Here is a 12020-nt window from a genome sequence, read left to right as displayed (position 1 = left end):
TAGATATATATACAGTACATTACTATCAGTGTATAGATATATATACAGTACATTACTATCAGTGTATAGATATATATACAGTACATTACTATCAGTGTATAGATATATATATACAGTACATTACTATCAGTGTATAGATATATATATACAGTACATTACTATCAGTGTATAGATATATATATACAGTACATTACTATCAGTGTATAGATATATATACCGGTACATTACTATCAGTGTATAGATATATATACAGTACATTACTATCAGTGTATAGATATATATACAGTACATTACTATCAGTGTATAGATATATACAGTACATTACTATCAGTGTATAGATATATATACAGGACATTATCAGTGTATAGATATATATACAGTACATTACTATCAGTGTATAGATATATATACAGTACATTACTATCAGTGTATAGATATATATACAGTACATTACTATCAGTGTATAGATATATACAGTACATTACTATCAGTGTATAGATATATATACAGTACATTACTATCAGTGTATAGATATATATACAGTACATTACTATCAGTGTATAGATATATATACAGTACATTACTATCAGTGTATAGATATATATACAGTACATTACTATCAGTGTATAGATATATACAGTACATTACTATCAGTGTATAGATATATATACAGTACATTACTATCAGTGTATAGATATATATACAGTACATTACTATCAGTGTATAGATATATATACAGTACATTACTATCAGTGTATAGATATATATACGGTACATTACTATCAGTGTATAGATATATATACGGTACATTACTATCAGTGTATAGATATATATACGGTACATTACTATCAGTGTATAGATATATATACGGTACATTACTATCAGTGTATAGATATATATACGGTACATTACTATCAGTGTATAGATATATATACGGTACATTACTATCAGTGTATAGATATATATACAGTACATTACTATCAGTGTATAGATATATACAGTACATTACTATCAGTGTATAGATATATACAGTACATTACTATCAGTGTATAGATATATATATACAGTACATTACTATCAGTGTATAGATATATACAGTACATTACTATCAGTGTATAGATATATATACAGTACATTACTATCAGTGTATAGATATATATACAGTACATTACTATCAGTGTATAGATATATATACAGTACATTACTATCAGTGTATAGATATATATATACAGTACATTACTATCAGTGTATAGATATATACAGTACATTACTATCAGTGTATAGATATATATATACAGTACATTACTATCAGTGTATAGATATATATATACAGTACATTACTATCAGTGTATAGATATATATATACAGTACATTACTATCAGTGTATAGATATATATATACAGTACATTACTATCAGTGTATAGATATATATACAGTACATTACTATCAGTGTATAGATATATATACAGTACATTACTATCAGTGTATAGATATATATACAGTACATTACTATCAGTGTATAGATATATATACAGTACATTACTATCAGTGTATAGATATATATACAGTCTATTGGCCTCAAGGACGCGGCTCTCTCTTGGTTTTCCTCCTATCTCTCTGACCGCTCGTTCAGTGTGTCATTTGCTGGTTCCACCTCTTCTCCTCTTCCCCTTGATATCGGGGTGTCTCAGGGATCAGTCCTAGGTCCGCTCCTCTTTTCTCTCTACACAGCTCCTATTGGACAAACCATCAGCAGATTTGGCTTCCAGTACCATCTCTACGCTGATGACACCCAATTATATACCTCTTCCCGTGACATCACCCCTGCTCTAATACAGAACACCAGTTATTGTCTGTCCGCTGTCTCTAACATCATGTCCTCTCTCTATCTGAAACTGAATCTTTCTAAAACTGAGCTCCTTGTGTTCCCACCATCTACTAACCTCCCTAAACCTGATGTCTCCATCTCTGTGTGTGGCACTATCATAACTCCTAAGCAGCACGCCCACTGTCTCGGGGTTATTTTTGACTCAGATCTTTCCTTTACTCCTCACATACAATCACTTTCACGCTCCTGTCATTTTCACCTCAAAAACATCTCCAGAATCCGCTCTTTTCTTACGGAGGAAACCGCCAAAACTCTCATTGTTGCTCTGATTCACTCTCGTCTTGACTACTGTAACTCATTACTAGTCGGTCTTCCCCTCACTAAACTCTCCCCTCTCCAATCTATCCTCAATGCAGCAGCCAGGCTCATCTTTATGACCAACCGCTATATCAACACCTCTACCCTGTGCCAGTCACTGCACTGGTTGCCCATCCCCTTCCGAATAAAATTCAAACTTATTACTCTCACCCACAAAGCTCTCCACAGTGCTGCACCTCCTTACATCTCCTCCCTCATCTCTGTCTACCACCCTACTCGGACTCTACGTTCTGCCAACGACCTTAGATTAAAATCCTCCATAATCCGAACCTCCCACTCCCGTCTCCAGGATTTCTCTCGTGCGGCACCAGTCCTCTGGAATGTGCTACCCCAGACAATCAGATTAATTCCCAATATCCACAGTTTTAAACGTGCCCTGAAAACACATCTATTTAGACAGGCCTATAACATTCCCTAATCTGACTCCTTTCCATGGCCCTCCATTTAGATTAGTCATCAGAATAAGATTCCCTCACACTCCTTCTCTTCATGTCCGTCATACACGGATAGTGGCTGGTGACCGGCTCATGCAGCTTTATGTTACCACCGCATGTGTATAAAAATGGCCGGACCATTGTACAGAACAAACACTATTACACTTTGTGTCTCCCTTATGTCCTCATAGATTGTAAGCTCTTGCGAGCAGGGTCCTCACTACCCAGGTTTGAATTGTAAATGAACTTTGTCACTATGTAATGTCTGATATTGTTTGTTTCATGTTCCCTCTAAATTGTAAAGTGCTGCGTAATATGTTGGCGCTATATAAATAAAGATTATTATTATTATTATTATTATTACATTACTATCAGTGTATAGATATATATACAGTACATTACTATCAGTGTATAGATATATATACAGTACATTACTATCAGTGTATAGATATATATACAGTACATTACTATCAGTGTATAGATATATATACAGTACATTACTATCAGTGTATAGATATATACAGTACATTACTATCAGTGTATAGATATATACAGTACATTACTATCAGTGTATAGATATATATACAGTACATTACTATCAGTGTATAGATATATACAGTACATTACTATCAGTGTATAGATATATATACAGTACATTACTATCAGTGTATAGATATATATACAGTACATTACTATCAGTGTATAGATATATACAGTACATTACTATCAGTGTATAGATATATATACAGTACATTACTATCAGTGTATAGATATATACAGTACATTACTATCAGTGTATAGATATATATACAGTACATTACTATCAGTGTATAGATATATATACAGTACATTACTATCAGTGTATAGATATATATACAGTACATTACTATCAGTGTATAGATGTATACCGGTACATTACTATCAGTGTATAGATATATATACAGTACATTACTATCAGTGTATAGATATATATACAGTACATTACTATCAGTGTATAGATATATACAGTACATTACTATCAGTGTATAGATATATATACAGTACATTACTATCAGTGTATAGATATATATATACAGTACATTACTATCAGTGTATAGATATATATACAGTACATTACTATCAGTGTATAGATATATATACAGTACATTACTATCAGTGTATAGATATATACAGTACATTACTATCAGTGTATAGATATATATACAGTACATTACTATCAGTGTATAGATATATACAGTACATTACTATCAGTGTATAGATATATATACAGTACATTACTATCAGTGTATAGATATATATACAGTACATTACTATCAGTGTATAGATATATATATATACAGTACATTACTATCAGTGTATAGATATATACAGTACATTACTATCAGTGTATAGATATATATATACAGTACATTACTATCAGTGTATAGATATATACAGTACATTACTATCAGTGTATAGATATATATACAGTACATTACTATCAGTGTATAGATATATATACAGTACATTACTATCAGTGTATAGATATATATACAGTACATTACTATCAGTGTATAGATATATATACAGTACATTACTATCAGTGTATAGATATATATACAGTACATTACTATCAGTGTATAGATATATACCGGTACATTACTATCAGTGTATAGATATATATACAGTACATTACTATCAGTGTATAGATATATATACAGTACATTACTATCAGTGTATAGATATATATACAGTACATTACTATCAGTGTATAGATATATACAGTACATTACTATCAGTGTATAGATATATACAGTACATTACTATCAGTGTATAGATATATATACAGTACATTACTATCAGTGTATAGATATATATATACAGTACATTACTATCAGTGTATAGATATATATATACAGTACATTACTATCAGTGTATAGATATATATACAGTACATTACTATCAGTGTATAGATATATATACAGTACATTACTATCAGTGTATAGATATATACAGTACATTACTATCAGTGTATAGATATATATACAGTACATTACTATCAGTGTATAGATATATATACAGTACATTACTATCAGTGTATAGATATATACAGTACATTACTATCAGTGTATAGATATATATACGGTACATTACTATCAGTGTATAGATATATATACGGTACATTACTATCAGTGTATAGATATATACAGTACATTACTATCAGTGTATAGATATATACAGTACATTACTATCAGTGTATAGATATATATATACAGTACATTACTATCAGTGTATAGATATATACAGTACATTACTATCAGTGTATAGATATATATACAGTACATTACTATCAGTGTATAGATATATACAGTACATTACTATCAGTGTATAGATATATATACAGTACATTACTATCAGTGTATAGATATATATACAGTACATTACTATCAGTGTATAGATATATATACAGTACATTACTATCAGTGTATAGATATATACAGTACATTACTATCAGTGTATAGATATATATACAGTACATTACTATCAGTGTATAGATATATATATACAGTACATTACTATCAGTGTATAGATATATATACAGTACATTACTATCAGTGTATAGATATATATATAGTACATTACTATCAGTGTATAGATATATACAGTACATTACTATCAGTGTATAGATATATACAGTACATTACTATCAGTGTATAGATATATATACAGTACATTACTATCAGTGTATAGATATATATACAGTACATTACTATCAGTGTATAGATATATATACAGTACATTACTATCAGTGTATAGATATATACAGTACATTACTATCAGTGTATAGATATATACAGTACATTACTATCAGTGTATAGATATATATACAGTACATTACTATCAGTGTATAGATATATATACAGTACATTACTATCAGTGTATAGATATATACAGTACATTACTATCAGTGTATAGATATATATACAGTACATTACTATCAGTGTATAGATATATATACAGTACATTACTATCAGTGTATAGATATATATACAGTACATTACTATCAGTGTATAGATATATATACAGTACATTACTATCAGTGTATAGATATATATACAGTACATTACTATCAGTGTATAGATATATATATATACAGTACATTACTATCAGTGTATAGATATATACAGTACATTACTATCAGTGTATAGCTATATATACAGTACATTACTATCAGTGTATAGATATATACAGTACATTACTATCAGTGTATAGATATATACAGTACATTACTATCAGTGTATAGATATATACAGTACATTACTATCAGTGTATAGATATATACAGTACATTACTATCAGTGTATAGATATATACAGTACATTACTATCAGTGTATAGATATATACAGTACATTACTATCAGTGTATAGATATATATACAGTACATTACTATCAGTGTATAGATGTATACCGGTACATTACTATCAGTGTATAGATATATACAGTACATTACTATCAGTGTATAGATATATACAGTACATTACTATCAGTGTATAGATATATATACAGTACATTACTATCAGTGTATAGATATATACAGTACATTACTATCAGTGTATAGATATATACAGTACATTACTATCAGTGTATAGATATATATACAGTACATTACTATCAGTGTATAGATATATATACAGTACATTACTATCAGTGTATAGATATATATACAGTACATTACTATCAGTGTATAGATATATATACAGTACATTACTATCAGTGTATAGATATATATACAGTACATTACTATCAGTGTATAGATATATATACAGTACATTACTATCAGTGTATAGATATATATATACAGTACATTACTATCAGTGTATATATAGATATACAGTACATTACTATCAGTGTATAGATATATATACAGTACATTACTATCAGTGTATAGATATATACAGTACATTACTATCAGTGTATAGATATATATACAGTACATTACTATCAGTGTATAGATATATGCCAGTGCACACAAATTTTTACAATAAACATTAAAATAAGTCTCGATACATAAAATATTCACATATTCAGTTTTGGCGCGGCCGTAATAAGGCATTTATAGCGTCATTCATGATGTTTTCGTTGTTATAAAATAAAATCTGCTTTCTTTCACTTATTAATGTGAGGCCCATGGAGGTTCAAAATTCATCATCATCACACCTCGTGCCTCACATCAGAAAATGATTTTTTTGTTAATAATAAAAAATGTTTTCTGATTGTTGGAAAAGTATTATTTTGGTATCGAGTATCGCAATACTACACAAAATTTCAGTATCTAAGTCCAAATTCTGGTATCGTGACAACCCTGGACCACACATGTGCATGACTCTCTCCATTCACTTGTATAGGAGTTCCAGAAACAGCCGAGCACGGCCAGAGGTGGAGCCGCATCTGTCAGACATTTCTGGCATATCCTGGGGAGCAATGTCCGTGTTGGGAATACCCCTTTATTCCATGTGGTGACGGCTCTGAGAAGATGTTTCTCTCAATGATGAATAAGTGAGGTTCTGTATGTCACACATGATGTTGTCCCCTGTATGATTTCCATCTTCTCCTTTCTTCATAAAGACGTCTGCAGTACTAGATCCTCCAGTTCCTCCAGTTTTCTCATCTTCTCCTCCACAACGTTCCTTCTCCTGAGTGACCCACCAAGTATGGACAAGGACAGGAATGAGATGAGCAGAAGAATATTAGACTTCACCTTGGAGATCATCTACCTTTTGAGCGGAGAGGTAAACTTTTCTACATTTCTATGCTCTTTATTATTGAAGAAGTTTTATTCTTCAGACCTTCCACCATTCTTGTAATCGTCTTTGGCCTCGTTCTATTTTCTCAATGTCTTTTTGTAGGTGAGGTCTCCAGTATTTCAGATGTGGGGTCACTAGAGGTCTATACAGTGGGATCACAATCTCCCTCTCTCTACTGAGGGGGGAATACTGTGTTCAGTTCTCTAAGTGTCTCTCTCCATACACAGGAGTACACAATAGTGAAGAAGACATCGGGTGACTGTACGACTCCTTAGTAACTATGTAACACAGAATGTATGGAGCAAAATTTACCACTGATATAAAGTACAATGTGTTCTGAAAAACAATCTCACAACGACTTGGATGAGTAAAATCTTATTCCCACTTATTTTACGTTCACACACGGTGTAAACACTGCGGAACGTCTGACCGGATTTTCTGCGCCTTTTTAACAAGAGATCTTGACATGTTGTAGATTGAGAATCAGCACTGCACTTCTTTTCTGTGTATTTTCCGTAGCGTGTGGATGAAATCTGTTGAAATCTCATCCAGATTTCTGCTACTTTTAAGAAAAAAAGAAGAAAACGGCGCTCCTGTAAGGTTATAATGTTCAGGGATATGTACAATATATGTGCAGCATCTAGGTAAACTCACCTGGTGGAGTTGTGCAGGATCTAGGTAAACTCACCTGGTGGAGTTGTGCAGGATCTAGGTAGACTCACCTGGTGGAGTTGTACAGGATCTAGGTAGACTCACCTGGTGGAGTTGTGCAGGATCATCGGCACAACTCCACTTTAGAACGCGTCGGGTATAATCTGACCACGATGTCGGCATAGTGTGCATGCCTCCAGGGTTGACTCTGGGTGTGTAACTCCAATGCTGGAGGTCCTCCTGTAGTCAGGTAATCAATGACAAGGTGTATAAAAGAAACTCCTTTCTGGGGCGCTTATGATAATTTTGCAGTCGGCTTTCAAAGAATAGGAATTTATTCACACAAGCGTATAAACGCGAATCATAATACAACGCGCTTCAGCCTCGTACTGAGGTCTTCATCAGGCAGAAAACATCACTAAAAGCCCATCCTAATAAACACCCAATTCAAGTGTAAGGGGTAAAAGTTCATTGTGGGAGGGTTTTTGTAAAATTTCAATTGTATTGAATTTTTTCATTTTATTTTCCATTTATGTCTTGATAATAAAAAGGAAATATTCATGAAGTTTCTTTTAATAAACTTCTTTTTGGGGCAGTTTGTGTTCACGATCTGTATCGGTACACTTGAAATGGGCGTTAAGCAATGAAGCCGGGGTATTTATTAGGATGTGATCTTAAGTGATGTTATATACGATACCTGATGAAGACCTCAGTACGAGGGCGAAGCGCGTTGCATTAGTATTCGCTGTTATACGCATGTGTAAAGAAATTCCTATTCTTTGAAAGCCGACTACAAATTTATCTGAGCACCAGCACAGGAGCGCCCCAGAAAGGAGTTTCTTTTATACACCTTGTCATTTCTGCTACTGTAACACGCTGCAGACTTCCCGCAATAAAATCCATTGCAGAAAATCTGCATCGAATCCGCCCCGTGTGCACATACCCTTAAAGTGACACGTCAGATTTGAGAAACGGTTCTCCTATTAAATAAGTCAAAACTGGCTGCGGCGGTAATTGGTTAAATTCAGAAATGATTCAGTCTTTAAAGAGGCTCTGTCACCAGATTATAAGTGCCCTATATCCTACATAATGTGATCGGCGCTGTAATGTAGATAACAGCAGTGGTTTTTATTTTGAAAAACAATCATTTTTGAGCAAGTTATGAGCTAGTTTAGATTTATGCTAATGAGTTTCTCAATGGACAACTGGGCGTGTTTTTACTTTTTACCAACTGGGTGTTGTACAGAGGAGTGTATGAGGCTGACCAATCAGTGACCAATCAGCGTCATACACTTCTCATTGTTCCAGCCCAGCATGATCCACAGCACAGGGTGATTGTGCAGTGAAAGAAGTAAACACGCCCAGTTGCTAAAAACACAATACACGCCCAGTTGGAAATAAGAGAAAACACGCCCAGTTGTCCATTAGAAAGGCTCATTTGCATAAATATAAAATTGCTCATAACTTGATGATCGTTTAAAAAAAAAAAAAAACAACAAACCTTACTGTTATCTACATTGCAGCGCCGATCACATGCAATAGGAGATAGGGATTTGATAATCTGGTGACAGAGCCTCTTTAAAGACCATGTACACCTTTTATCATAGTAAATTTAATTTTTTTTAAAAATTGTTTTTACGGTGCAGCCGTTATGTCTCCTCTATACATAGAAGCTGGATCATTCGCTATCAGCCAAACCCATAAGTGAAGTGACCTGACGAATCGGTTGATAGCGGGTCCTGTGTCTCTAACACACAGGATCACAATAATATCGATCACATCAAAGGTGATGAACATGGATACACAGGACCCGCTCTCAACCGAGTCGTCAGTTCACTTCACTTACGGATTCAGTTGATAGGGAATGATCCAGCTTCTGTATATAGAGGAGACATAACGGCTGTATCGTAGAAACTGAGAAAAAAAAAATATGTTTTTACTAAAATTCAATTTTTAAAGACTTTTATTATCACCTAAAATCAATATATATATATATATATATATATATATATATATATATATACAGTGAAGGAAATAAGTATTTGATCCCTTGCTGATTTTGTAAGTTTGCCCACTGTCAAAGTCATGAACAGTCTAGAATTTTTAGGCTAGGTTAATTTTACCAGTGAGAGATAGATTATATAAAAAAAGAAAATCACATAGTCAAAATTATATATATTTATTTGCATTGTGCACAGAGAAACAAGTATTTGATCCCCTACCAACCAATAAGCGTTCAGCCTCCTCCAGACCAGTTACACGCTCCAAATCAACTTGGTGCCTGCATTAAAGACAGCTCTTACATGGTCACCTGTATAAAAAACTCCTGTCCACAGACTCAATTAATCAGTCTGACTCTAACCTCTACAACATGGGCAAGACCAAAGAGCTTTCTAAGGATGTCAAGGACAAGATCATAGACCTGCACAAGGCTGGAATGGGCTACAAAACCATAAGTAAGACGCTGGGTGAGAAGGAGACAACTGTTGGTGCAATAGTAAGAAAATGGAAGACATACAAAATGACTGTCAATCGACATCGATCTGGAGCTCCATGCAAAATCTCACCTCGTGGGGTATTCTTGATCCTGAGGAAGGTGAGAGCTCAGCCAAAAACTACACGGGGGGAGCTTGTTAATGATCTCAAGACAGCTGGGACCACAGTCACCAAGAAAACCATTGGTAACACATTACGCCGTAATGGATTAAAATCCTGCAGTGCCCGCAATGTCCCCCTGCTCAAGAAGGCACATGTACAGGCCTGTCTGAAGTTAGCAAATGAACATCTGGATGATTCTGAGAGTGATTGGGAGAAGGTGCTGTGGTCAGATGAGACTAAAATTTAGCTCTTTGGCATTAACTCAACTCGCCGTGTTTGGCGGAAGAGAAATGCTGCCTATGACCCAAAGAACACCGTCCCCACAGTCAAGCATGGGGGTGTTTCTCTGCTAAGGGCACAGGACTATTTCACCGCATCAATGGGAGAATGGATGGAGCCATGTACCGTCAAATCCTGAGTGACAACCTCCTTCCCTCCACCAGGACATTAAAAATGGCTCGTGGCTGGGTCTTCCAGCACGACAATGACCCAAAACATACAGCCAAGGCAACAAAGGAGTGGCTCAAAAAGAAGCACATTAAGGTCATGGAGTGGCCTAGCCAGTCTCCAGACCTTAATCCCATCGAAAACTTATGGAGGGAGCTGAAGATTCGAGTTGCCAAGCAACAGCCTCGAAATCTTAATGATTTACAGATAATCTGCAAAGAGGAGTGGGCCAAAATTCCATCTAACATGTGTGAAAACCTCATCAAGAACTACAAAAAACGTCTGACTGCTGTGCTTGCCAACAAGGGTTTTGCCACCAAGTATTAAGTCTTGTTTGCCAAAGGAATCAAATACTTATTTCTCTGTGCACAATGCAAATAAATATATATAATTTTGACTATGTGATTTTCTTTTTTTATATAATCTATCTCTCACTGGTAAAATTAACCTAGCCTAAAAATTCTAGACTGTTCATGTCTTTTACAGTGGGCAAACTTACAAAATCAGCAAGGGATCAAATACTTATTTCCTTCACTGTATATATATATATATATATATATATATATATATATATATATATATATATATATATATATATATATAAAAAATATTGCCTATAAAGGTGTACACAGCCTTTAAAATGCTAATAAGTGGGCGGAGTCCTAATACTTTTTTTTGGTTGGAAGGGAACTCTTAAAATATAGGCTTCCCGTGTCCCGCTTCTTTCATATGTATCCACAGAACGCAGATACAGTTAAATACTATGGTGGAGCAGGGAGCCGTTGGCGTCCCGCCATTCGCCTTGGTAGGCCACAGTCTACTTTAGGCCTGCAGCTTACAAGGTGCAGGAACATCGACACAGGTAGTGAGGACCTCAACATTGTAATCTCGGCTCTGATC

The 12020-nt window shown here is 34.1% G+C and overlaps 1 long non-coding RNA gene across 1 annotated transcript in view; it reads left to right on the top strand.

Annotated features, from left to right (window-relative positions):
- Positions 1-7690, top strand: part of LOC142664314 (uncharacterized) — a 20487-nt gene extending 12797 nt beyond the window's left edge. The window contains exons 2-3 of the long non-coding RNA XR_012851264.1: positions 7246-7409; positions 7652-7690. This is a non-coding gene — a long non-coding RNA (uncharacterized LOC142664314). The remainder of the gene's footprint in view (positions 1-7245; positions 7410-7651) is intronic.
- Positions 7691-12020: the final 4330 nt, after the last annotated feature.

Source organism: Rhinoderma darwinii, chromosome 1 (assembly GCF_050947455.1).
Source record: "Rhinoderma darwinii isolate aRhiDar2 chromosome 1, aRhiDar2.hap1, whole genome shotgun sequence".
Lineage (NCBI taxonomy): Eukaryota > Metazoa > Chordata > Amphibia > Anura > Rhinodermatidae > Rhinoderma > Rhinoderma darwinii.
The sequence above is the reverse complement of the archived record's forward strand: the minus strand, read 5'-3'. Positions and strand labels throughout refer to the sequence as shown.